Source organism: Gopherus flavomarginatus (assembly GCF_025201925.1).
Source record: "Gopherus flavomarginatus isolate rGopFla2 chromosome 13 unlocalized genomic scaffold, rGopFla2.mat.asm SUPER_13_unloc_1, whole genome shotgun sequence".
Classification (NCBI taxonomy): Eukaryota; Metazoa; Chordata; order Testudines; family Testudinidae; genus Gopherus; species Gopherus flavomarginatus.
In genome coordinates, this window is record NW_026114609.1 from 2,769,910 (window position 1) to 2,780,802 (window position 10,893).

The 10,893-nt window shown below is 57.2% G+C and overlaps 1 protein-coding gene across 1 annotated transcript in view; it reads right to left on the bottom strand.

The window, feature by feature from the left end:
* LOC127040990 (zinc finger protein 3-like) overlaps positions 1–10,893 on the bottom strand; it is a 107,095-nt gene that overhangs the window by 36,809 nt on the left and 59,393 nt on the right. The window lies entirely within an intron of this gene.

Genomic DNA, 10,893 nt, shown 5'->3' on the forward strand with positions numbered 1-10,893 from the left:
CCACTCTGGGCACTTCCCTGACACACTCCTCACTGCATGTGCTTCAAGCAAACATCATTTATTACCCAGCAATCAATGTAAAACATAAGGAAAGATTAAAGGAAAACATGTTACCCTGTTCTCTGGTGCAGGGAGATCACAACCAGCGTCTCTGGAGGGTCAGGGCAGGTCACAGTCTCTCCCTCACATGTCCCAGGCCTCCTTCGCAGGCCCTGGCTGTGCTGCAGGGACACCACAGGCTGGACACTTGCTCTGGCAGTGGCCACATGCTCTAGGTGACAGGCCCCTTGCTCCCAGTGTCAGCCCCCATGTAGGGGATCTCTTGATGGGTGGCATCTCCTTGCACTGGGCCTTCTGCCTAGGGTCCCCCTCGCTCTCCCACACTGCTCACTGCACCCACCTCCAGCCCCAGTGCTGCTGCGGCTCTGCCTCCAGCTCCCTGGGCTGCTCCTCTGGCTCCACTTGCTGCAGCTCTTCTCCTAGCACAGATCTGCTCCCTGGGCAGCTTCTATGGCTCGTGCTGCTGCGGCTCGGCTCCCAGCACAGATCTGCTCTGGTTCTCCCTGGCTGGTGCAGCTCTGCTCCCTGGCTCTTCTCGGGCTCCTGCTCTCTCCTTAGCTCCACCCCGCTCTGGCCCAGGCAGTTCCAGCTCACACAGATGATGGGACCCCCTGGCCTGGTGACTCTCTCATTACACTGTCTGGCTTGTCAGTCCAGCTAACTTGGAGCTTTGGCCTCTCCCCATTGTCCCTGGGAACTGTCAGTCTCTGGGTCCTGATTTCCCATTGGCCCTTCCCCCATCAGTTGGGACTGGGAACTAGCCAACCAAAACCCCACTAAGTTTTAGTAAGGGGCCAACAGTCCCTTACATGAGCCAGCCCCGTGAGGGTCACCATTGTGTGGAGAAAGCAGCTCAAGCTGGTTTCATGGTGTAATGGGCAATGCTCAGGACTTTGAGTCATTCATTTTGAGTTCAAATCTTAGTGGGACCTTGTGTTGGCTTGTGGTAAAGCCCTGGACTCACAGTGCTCAACTTCCTTGTTTCCAGCTGTACAAGAGCAGATCTTTCCCCTCCTGCTGGGTGACTTGCCCACTAGGGCTGGGTTTTGGGTTGTGGTGGCCAAAATTGGTTGGGACTCTAGAACTTGCTACCCTGGTTGCTGATGCCTGCAGTCCTGTGGTTTGATCTGGTGATTGGGATTCTTGCTGCTTCACATGGGGCCCAAAAGTTTGGCCCTTGTGCTTCCTGCCACACTTTTCATCTTGCCTACATGGTGCTTGAATAAAGGAGGGCCAGGGCCAGGGCCAGGGCCAGGCTTGATAGTCAGGGCTAGGCAGGAGGGAGGAAGAGCCCCAGGCTGGAGCCCAGCACACCTCTCCTCCTCTGGGCACCTAGAGCAGAGGTGGCTGGTGCTGACAGCTCCAAGGAAAGGCTTCAAATCTACAGAGCAACTGAGGTCACGGCCAGAGGAGGGGAGGACCATGCCTATGCGTAGCCAGCAGACAGCCACAAAGACACCCGGCCAGCCTGCTCCCTGCCATGCCAAACCCCCCTGAAGATGTGCTTAATCCACTTGCTGATCAGGAGGAAAAGCTCTCAAAATCTGTGCACAAGGAGAACCTCTTTTTTCCCCTCTACCTTTCATCTGTGAAAACAGCTGTGTGAAAGGTGGAAGGGATTTGGGGGCCCAGGAGGAGGCGCTTGATGTTCAGTGCCTTAGAGAAGCTGGACTTGGACATGGTGGGTGTTGGGAAAATGCACATTCATGAGTTTAGGGTAGATTGATGGGCAGAGGGTGATTGCAAGAAGGCCCATCTCTCTGGTCCTCCAGGCCAGGGAAGAATGATGGGGTTGGAGTCTTGTTCTTCACATTCGCGGTGTGAGTACAGAAGGGGCTGGAGCTCCGACCAGGGAGAGCATTACTGGTGGGCTTTGTGCTCTGCAGCACTGGTTGCAGCTATATTAGTGTGTATGGTCCCCAGTTAAGACATGAATGGAAAGATCAGTGGAAGGAACTGGCTCCTTTCCTCTGGACTGTTTGGTGTTGGGGGGATTTGAATTGTGTCAGCTGGCCTGAGGACCGCTGGTCCTGTTTTCCTGACTGTCAGAGGAAACATTTTTACACTGAGCACTACTTGGCGCAGGTCTGTAGTGAGGTCGGAGGAGCTCACACCAGCCCCAGAGGGGGTTCACCTTTCTGCGGGGACGGGCCAGGAGTCGCACTGACCGGATTTACGCGAAGGAGAGCACGTCGACAGCCTAGTGCAGGGTGGTGCCTATGGACTGTTCGGATCACGCTACTTTCACCATGTGCTCAGTGTGGACAATTCCCTGACCAGGGGCGGCTCTATGTATTTTGCCACTCCAAGCACGGCATTCAGGCAGCCTTCGATGGCATGCCTGCGGGAGGTCCTCTGGTAACGCGGATTCGGTGGCATGCCTACAGGAGGTCTACCGGTCCTGCACCTTCGGTGTACCCGCTGCCAAATTGCCACTGAACCACGGGACTGGCAGAGCTCCCCCAGGCATGCCACCTAATCCGCATTACCAGAGGACCTCCTGCAAGCATGTCACCTAATCCGCATTACCAGAGGACCTCCTGCAGGCATGTCACCTAATCCGCATTACCAGAGGACCTCCTGCAGGCATGCTGCTGAAGGCAGCCTGACTGCCACCCTCACAGTGACCGGCAGGCCATTCCCCACAGCTTGCCATCCCAGGAACGAGCTTGCTGCGCTGGTGCCTGGAGCTGCCCCTGTAACCGACCCCGGGCAGAGGATATTGGAAGCTGAACATCCAGAGCTTGCAAGATAAAGGAGCAGGGGGGTGAGTCCCGGTGTTGTTGGCAGAACGGGAAAGCATCAGAGGGTTCTATGGCAACCAGAGGGATTGACGGGAGTCGGTGAGGGAGGAGTTGGCGGCTTTGTTCCAGCGGTCAGGCAAACACCGCAATATCAAAGAGACTAATGGTGCCAAGTTCTGCAGTGTTGCCTGTGGGATTTCCACAAGAGCATCCAGGCTGGGGAGCCAGTCATCCTGTGACTGTACAACCGGATCAAGTGACAGCTGTCCGAGTTCCAGGAGATGAGGCTGCAGCTGGCCAATATGAGGGGGAGCTCCGAGTGAAGGGAGGAGCTGCCTCCCCTGACATTTGTGCAGCCTGCAGGGAATGGAGACCAAGCAGGGGGATGTGGGGACTCAGGGCAGGACCCACGGATCCCATAGTGCAGGACAACTGTCACTGGAGGAGGAGAGAGTGTCCTGCGAGAGGAAGCCGCTGGTGGGAAGCAATAAGTGCAGAGTGCAAACCAGTCAGCTGAGAGACACAGGGGTCTAGAAGCAGACTCTAGCAGCAGGCTCTATGGTGTAAGAGGCAGCACTCAGGACTTTGAATCCTCGAGTTTGAGTTCAAATCTCAGTAGGATCTCCTGGCGATATTGTGGTTTGCTGCAAAGCCTTGGAGCTCAATGTGTATGGTTACCCTCTACCTGTGTGAACTTCAGTGAGGTTTTTTTCCTCCTCCTCCTGGATCACTGATGCCCACTGGAGATAGGTCTTTGGTCCAGCTGGCCGCTATAGGGTGGGGTCCTAGAACTTTACAGTCTGGCTAGAGATTCCTGCGGGTTGACCTGATGGTTGGGTTTCTTGCTGCTTCACCTGACGTCCACAACTTTGGTCCCTGTAGCTTCAACTCTTCCTCTTGCCCACATGGCATTTCAAGGAAGGAGTGCCAGGGCCAGGCTTCCCAGGCTGGAGCCCAGCACACCTCTCCTCCTCTGGGCACCTAGAGCAGAGGCGGCTGGTGCTGACGGCTCCAAGGAAAGGCTTAAAAGCCACACAACAACCAAGGTCAGAGCAGGAGGAGAGCAGGACCATGCCTCTGTGTGGCCTTCAGACAGGCACCAAAACACTCAGCCAGTCTGCTCCCTGCCATGCCAAACATCCCTGAAGGCCACCTGCAGACCAGCATGCGGGGCGACTACTGATGCTCTGTGGCCATTATCGAAGATGGTAGGAAAGCAGGGCCAGCCCCCCCAGTGGGGCCTCTTACTGTTTCCACTCAAGGTGCTCACTTTTGCCATGGGGCAGGAGATTTTACCCCAAAAGGCTTTTCCCCAGCTGGTGAGAAGCAGAGAAACTCCCAGACTCCCAAGGTGCTATTCACCAAGCCCCCTCAAGCACAGGGACAGGTGAACATTTGGAAGAGGGAAACTGCTCCACATGCTAGCCCGGGCAGCCGCCCATTTTCTTTGCCAAGTCAGGAAGGGCAAAGGCTAGACTGGAAGCAACAGGGGCTCCTGCCACCGCCTTTGTGACACCCATCCCCCAACTCCTTCCTAGGGCTCTAGCTGAAGGCAGAGCATTGGCCTGAGCAGCCAAGAAGAGGTTCCAGCCCTGAAGGGAGCAGGACTTTCAGCACGAAGGTAAAAGTGCACCAGCACAACCATGAAGGGACTTGAACCTGCAATCGCTTGATCTGATGTAAGAAGCCTTATCCATTAGGCCACATAAGAAAAGGCCCTCCCGGCACTTCTTTGGAAAAGACAGACACTGAGACATCCGACACAGTGGGGATTCACCAACGAAAGCTCATGCTCCAGTACGTCTGTCAGTCTATAAGGTGCCACACGACTCTTTGCTGCTTATGCAGAAACTGTGTTTCTCAGGTCAGTTACTGAGGGGGGCCGAGACTCTCTGGGCACAATAAGTGGAGTTCCCAGTGAGATGTGAGACTTAAATTATCTGGAGCCAAGTGCAGGGCTTTGGCAGGGAGTCTCAGGCATGAGGGATTGTGGTGCAGCAGATGGACCGGCTGTCTAGGTGCAGAGATTTAGTCTCACTGAGGAGGAGGAGAAATCCTGCTGACAGGCAGTGTCTAGGGCCTGTGCAACCGCTAGGTGAACTAGTCGGCCGCCTATGGTGCCAAGTGGTTGGGGGCACCAAAAAGCGCACTCAGGGGAGGCTGTGGAGTGGAGGTGAGCTGGGGCAGGGGGCTGGGGGGAGGGCTGCCTGCAGCAAGTAATGGGGGCAGGGGCGTGCAGGGGAACTGCTCCCTGTCCCAGCTCACCTCTGCTCCGTCTTCTCCCCTGAGCACGCCGCCCCCGCTCTAATTCTCCTCCCCTCCTAGGCCTGCTGCACTAAACTGCTGATTGGCATCGCAAGCCTGGGAGGCGAGAGAAGTGGAGCAGCTCTGGCGTGCTCAGGGGAGAAGGCAGAGTGGAGGTGAGCTGGGGTTGGGAGCTGCTGCAGGAGGCGCTGAATGGCTCTTCCTCATGGCTCCCGTCCCTGCTCCGCCCCTGACCCACCCCCCTGCCCTGCACTCACTGCATGGTAAGTGAAGTGACCCAGCCCCAGCCTGGTCCACTCCCCTGATTCCCAGCCACGCCACTGGCGAGTGCTGTGGGGCAGTTCCCCCCTCCCCCCAAAGCTTGGGAGCCAGGGGAGGTCTATGGCTCTGGGTCTCTCATCCCTCCATCCCCTCCCCTGCCCCCAATATCCTCTTGGGCTCTGTGGGGCTGGGTCTCTCTCTCTGCCCCTGTGCTTCCCCCTGCACAGCATGTCCTGGGAGTGACTCAGTTTCCCTGGACCAACATTTCACCACTCCACACATGTCTCTTCTGTCCCCCAGCTCCCTCCACTCCACACCATTTTCCCTGCACCCTAACCTGGGTCTCTGCCAACCCCCTCTCCTCTCCTCCTGACCCCAATATCCCCTACCCCTACGGGTCTCCTCCCCCATTCTCCCCCATCCCCTCCCCCAATATCTCCCTGCCCCAGGCTGTGACGTGCCATGACGTGTGTTGGGGCTGTGACGTGTACTGTGATCAGGGCTGGCTAATGGGTTTTTACCGCCCCAGGTGGCAGGGAAAAAAAAAGAACCCACGATCGCAATCGACGGCAGCTCCACTGCGCTGCCTTTTTCTTCAGCGGCAACTCGGTGGCAGGTCCTTCCCTCCGAGAGGGACCGAGGGACCCGCCTCCAAATTGCTGCCAAAGAGCCCAACGTGCCGCCCCTTCCCCTTGGCCGCCCCAAGCACCTGCTTGCTGAGCTGGTGCCTGGAGCCGGCCCTGGCTGGGGCTGTGACGTGCGCTGGGGCTGTGACGTGCTGTGACCTGCTCACTCCCCAAGGGCAACTCACTCACTTGAAAACAGCAGGACAGAAGGTGTCACGTGTCCATGGGCGGGGTTATGCAGATGAGCAATGTCTGGAGGCAGTACAGGGAGCAGCGAGAAGAACCGAAGGAGCCGGGCAGAGAGAATTCTCTGTGTGTGGACAGAATCCGGTGTGGGGAGTTCATGTGGTGAGTGCCTGCACCGGAGTCACTTCGGGGCAGTGATTGCCACTGAGCTATGTACTGACAAAAGGTGTGTTAATGGGGTGTGGTGCTTGGCTGGGAGCAGCTTGTGGTGATAAGAGAAGGGGTGGGAGCAAGAGGTCCTGTCCTAGCAGGAGGCGTATACCCTGAGAGGGTGTTTTGTGGGTGCAAGTAGGTTTGGGGGCTTCTTGCAATGACAAGGGACGTCTGCAGCTAGAACCCTCCTAACCCCACTAGTTTTCTCTGTGTTGGGGGGGCAGATTCTGTGATGTCACAGTCCCTGGGGGAAGGGTATGAATCATAACTCCAAAATGGGAGAACAACTCCCCCCACTCCTGCTCAGTCTGCACTAGGGGGCTGGGCTGGGCTCTTTAGGGAGGGAAGCACAGGGAAAAACAGTCTCCTCTATGGATCCCAGGAGTCCTGTATCCTAGTCCCCCTGCTCTAGACCCCTTCCACTTCCAGAGCCAAGGATAGAACCTAGGGGTCCTGGTGCCCAGCCCCCTCCCTGCTCTGACCACTAAACCCCACTGCCCTCCCAGGGTGGTACCAGGGGTCATTGGGTCCGTGTCCCCGCTCTGCTAAGAGCCTTGACTGATTTTCCCAAAGTGCTTCCTTCTGAATCTAGCCAACGAAGTGGGGATTCACCCACAAAAGCTCATGCTCCAAATCGTCTGTTGGTCTATAAGGTGCCACAGGATTCTTTGCTGCTTTTACAGATCCAGCACATCTGCCCCCCCTGCCCGGTCACTGCCCACCCCTTGTGGGGGCACCAGCACTGCCGAGTCATGATGAGAAATTGTCCAAGCTGGGCCAGGGGAGACGTATGTGTCCCTGCTGCTCTCTGCTGGAGGGGCTGAGCCCTGCTCTGTGCGTGTGTGTGTGTGAGTCTGTGACACTGTTTGTATCAGTGTGTTGCTGGGCTAACCAGTAAGAAATGGCTTTGCAGGATTTTGTACTTTGTAGCAAGTGACACACACACACACACAAAGGGACTCACACAATCCCAAGAACATTCACACACAACACACCCAGAGGGACATGCTAGCCCAACCCCCAAAGAGAGAAACAATCACACTACCAGCCTCACTCACAATCACCCCCTCCCACACACCATAATATTCACAATTGTGCTCAGAGACACAACTGCACACAGTTCATTCCCACTGCTCCAAATACAAGGACCTCCTGCCCCACACAGCTGGACAGCTACGAATGAGAATGATCCCCTCATGCTGGATCATCTGCTTGGCCCCCCACTCCTTCTCGGGGCACGCTGTGTGGCGTGGCTGGGGATTGTGCAACGGCCCAGCACCAGGCAACACAGAACGGACACCACACACCCTGCCCCGCCTCACCTGAGCTGCTCTCCAGGTGCATTGGAGCCCAGCACCCCACACCTTGGCACTCCTGCCCCACAGGGGGTGAGCTGCAGCCCCTGCCACACTCTGCAGAGGAGAGAAGGGTCAGGCCAACCAGACATTGTAAGATGGGGAAATCACCATCAGGGTCGACAGTATGGGGGCTGTAACATACGGACGAACAGTTGTCGCATCGGCAGAGGGCAGCAGAGTATGCACATACACGCAACTGCAAACAAACACATGCATGAATCCAGCCACACACACACAATTGCTAATATACACAATCACCCGCACAAATCCAGCCAACACCAACACAAGCCTGGGAGCTAGGGGAGCAGAGCAGCCTGGGGCTGGGTCACTCCACTTCCCACAAGAAGTAGCCAGCCCCCCTGGTCCCACGGTGGCCTGAGGCCAGCCCCCTTCTGCTTCCCCCCATGGAGGCCTGGGGCCCCAGCCTGCTCTGCTTTCCTGGCTCCTAAGCTTGAGGGGAGGGAGGAAACCACCCCACAGCACTCGCCGGCAGTGTGGCTGGGAGCCAGAGGAGTGGACCAGGCTGGGGCTGGGTCACTCCACTTACCATACAGTGAATGTAGGCGGGGGGAGGCTGGGGCGGAGCAGGGGCCGGGGCCATGGGGAAAAGCTGGGCAGCCCCCGCTGCAGCAGCTCCCCACCCCAGCTCACCTCCACTCCACCTTCTGCCCTGAGCACTCCAGCACTGCTCCACTTCTCCCGACTCCCAGGCTTGCTGTGCCAATCAGCTGTTTAGTGCGGCAAGCCTGGGAGGGGAGGAGAATTAGAGTGGGGGCGGCGTGCTCAGGGTAGAAGACGGAGCAGAGGTGAGCTGGGCAGGGAGTGGTTCCCCTGCACACACACCCCTCCGTTACTTGCTGCAGACAGCCCTCTCCCTGCACCCCCGCCAGTCCCCTGCCCCAGCTCACCTCCACTCCACTGCCTCCCCTGAGTGCACTTTTTGGTTCCCCCAACCACTTGGCACCATAGGCGTCTGACTAGTTCGCCTAGTGGTTGCACCGGCCCTGGCCACTGCCTATCAGCAGGATTCCTCCTCCTCCTCTTCCGTGAGATTAAATCTCCTCACCTAGACAGCTGGTCCGTCCGCTGCACCACAATCCCGCATGCCTGAGCGTCCCTGCCAAAGCCCTGCACCCGGCTCCAGAGAATTAAGTCTCACATCTCACTGGGAACTCCACTTCTTGTGCTCAGAGAGTCTCGGCCCCCCTCAGTAGCTGACCTGAGAAACACAGTGTCTGCAAAATCAGCAAAGAATCGTGTGGCACCTTATAGACTGACAGACGTACTGAAGCATGAGCTTTCGTGGGTGAATCCCCACTTTGTCGGGTGCATCAGTGTCTGTCTTTTCCAAAGAAATGCCTGGAGAGCCTTTTCTCATGTGACCACATGGCCTAATGGATAAGGCATCTGACTTCAGATCAGGCGATTGAGGGGTTGAGTCCCTTCGTAGTTGTGCTTGTGCCCTTTTACCATTGTGCTGAAAGTCCTGCTCCCTTCAGGGCTGGAACCTCTTCTTGGCTGCTCAGGCCAATACTCTGGCTTCAGCTAGAGCCCCAGGAAGGAGTTGGGGGTTGGGCGTCACAAAGGCTGGGGCAGGAGCCCCAGGTGCTTCCAGTCTAGCCTTTGCCCTTCCTGACTTGGCAAAGAAAATGGGCGGCTGCCCGGGCTAGTGTGTAGAGCAGTTTCCCTCTTCCAAATGTGCGCCTGTCCCTGTGCTTGAGGGGGTTTGTTAAGTAGCACCTTCGGATCCTGGGTGTTTCTCTGCTTCTCGCCAGCTGGGGAAAAGCCTCTTGGGGTAAAATCTCCTGCCCCACTGCAAAAGTGAGCACCTTGAGTGGGAACAGACAGAGGCCACACCAGGGGGCTGGCCCTGCCTTCCTACCATCTCCTGATGTTGGCCACAGAGCATCAGCAGCCGCCCCGCATGCTGGTCTGAGGGTGGCCTGCAGTGGGTGTTTGGCATGGCAGGGAGCAGGCTGGCTGGGGGTCTTTGTCGCTGTCTGCTGGCCACACATAGGCATGGTCCTCCCCTCTCATGAACAGCCAGAGTTAGTCTGTGTTTGAAAGCAGAAACACAGGAGACTCAAGACAAGAGGGTGAGAAAGACTGAGAAAGGACCTATGAAGACAGCACACACTACAGGGACACTGCCCGGTTAAGGGATGTGGAGGCACCAAATTGCCCCATTTTTCCCGGTGCCCTACGCAGCTCCGTACTGCTCCAGCAGCCAGCCCGATCCCCCAGCTGTCTGAGCCAGCCAGGAAAGCTGCCCCTGCTCCACCTCTTCCACAAAGCCCCCACCCCTGCTCTGCCCCATGCCACCTCTTCCCACCCCTGCTCCACTCCATTCCCCCCCCCACTCCACCCCTTCCCCTGAGCTACATCCCAGTGGACTGCAGGAGGGATCAGGTGCACCCTGCACTCACTGGGCGGAGGGAAGTGGAACGACCTGGCCCCAGCCTGCTCTGCTCCACCAGCTCCCAGCCATGCCACTGGTGAGTGCTGGGGGGCATTTCCACCCACCCCCCCCAAGTTCCAAGGCTGATGGCAGAGTGCAGCAGTCTGGGGCGGGATCACGCCACTTCCCGCTGCCCCGTGAGTGTGGGGTCGGGCCTGCCCTGCAATTACCGGGCGGCAGGAAGTGGAGTGACCTGGCCCCAGCCTGCTTCGCTCTGCCAGCTCGGGCTGGGGGACGGGGGTGCTGTGTAGGGAACCAAAATGTCTAGGAACAACCCTGAATAGATCATTTTTCCACAGGGACCGATGGCTGTTAGAATAGAGATATTCAGGCTGCCTATACAGGCCTAGACTTTAAGAACTTAGGTGTATTTTTATCACTTACCCAGTGACAGGGGTATAAAGCAAAGAACCAAAATCCCAGTCTGCCTGTGTCTGGGCCTTCTCTCCCTAGGAGAGTCTGAGCCCTTGTTCGTAGGCTAAGGCCTTTGGCTAAGTAGCAGGGGCAGCCATATGCTGGGAAGCGAACGGTCACATCCTCACCTCCCAAACCTGTCACACTGAACTAAGGTGGGGTTGGGCGGTTAGGATGACGCTCCTGTCCCGATAGTGCCCATCACCACCAGATAAAGAAACAGATCTTAAGGAGCAAAGATTCCTGTGGCACCTTATAGACTAACAGACATATTGGAGCATGAGCTTTCGTGGGTGAATACCCACTTC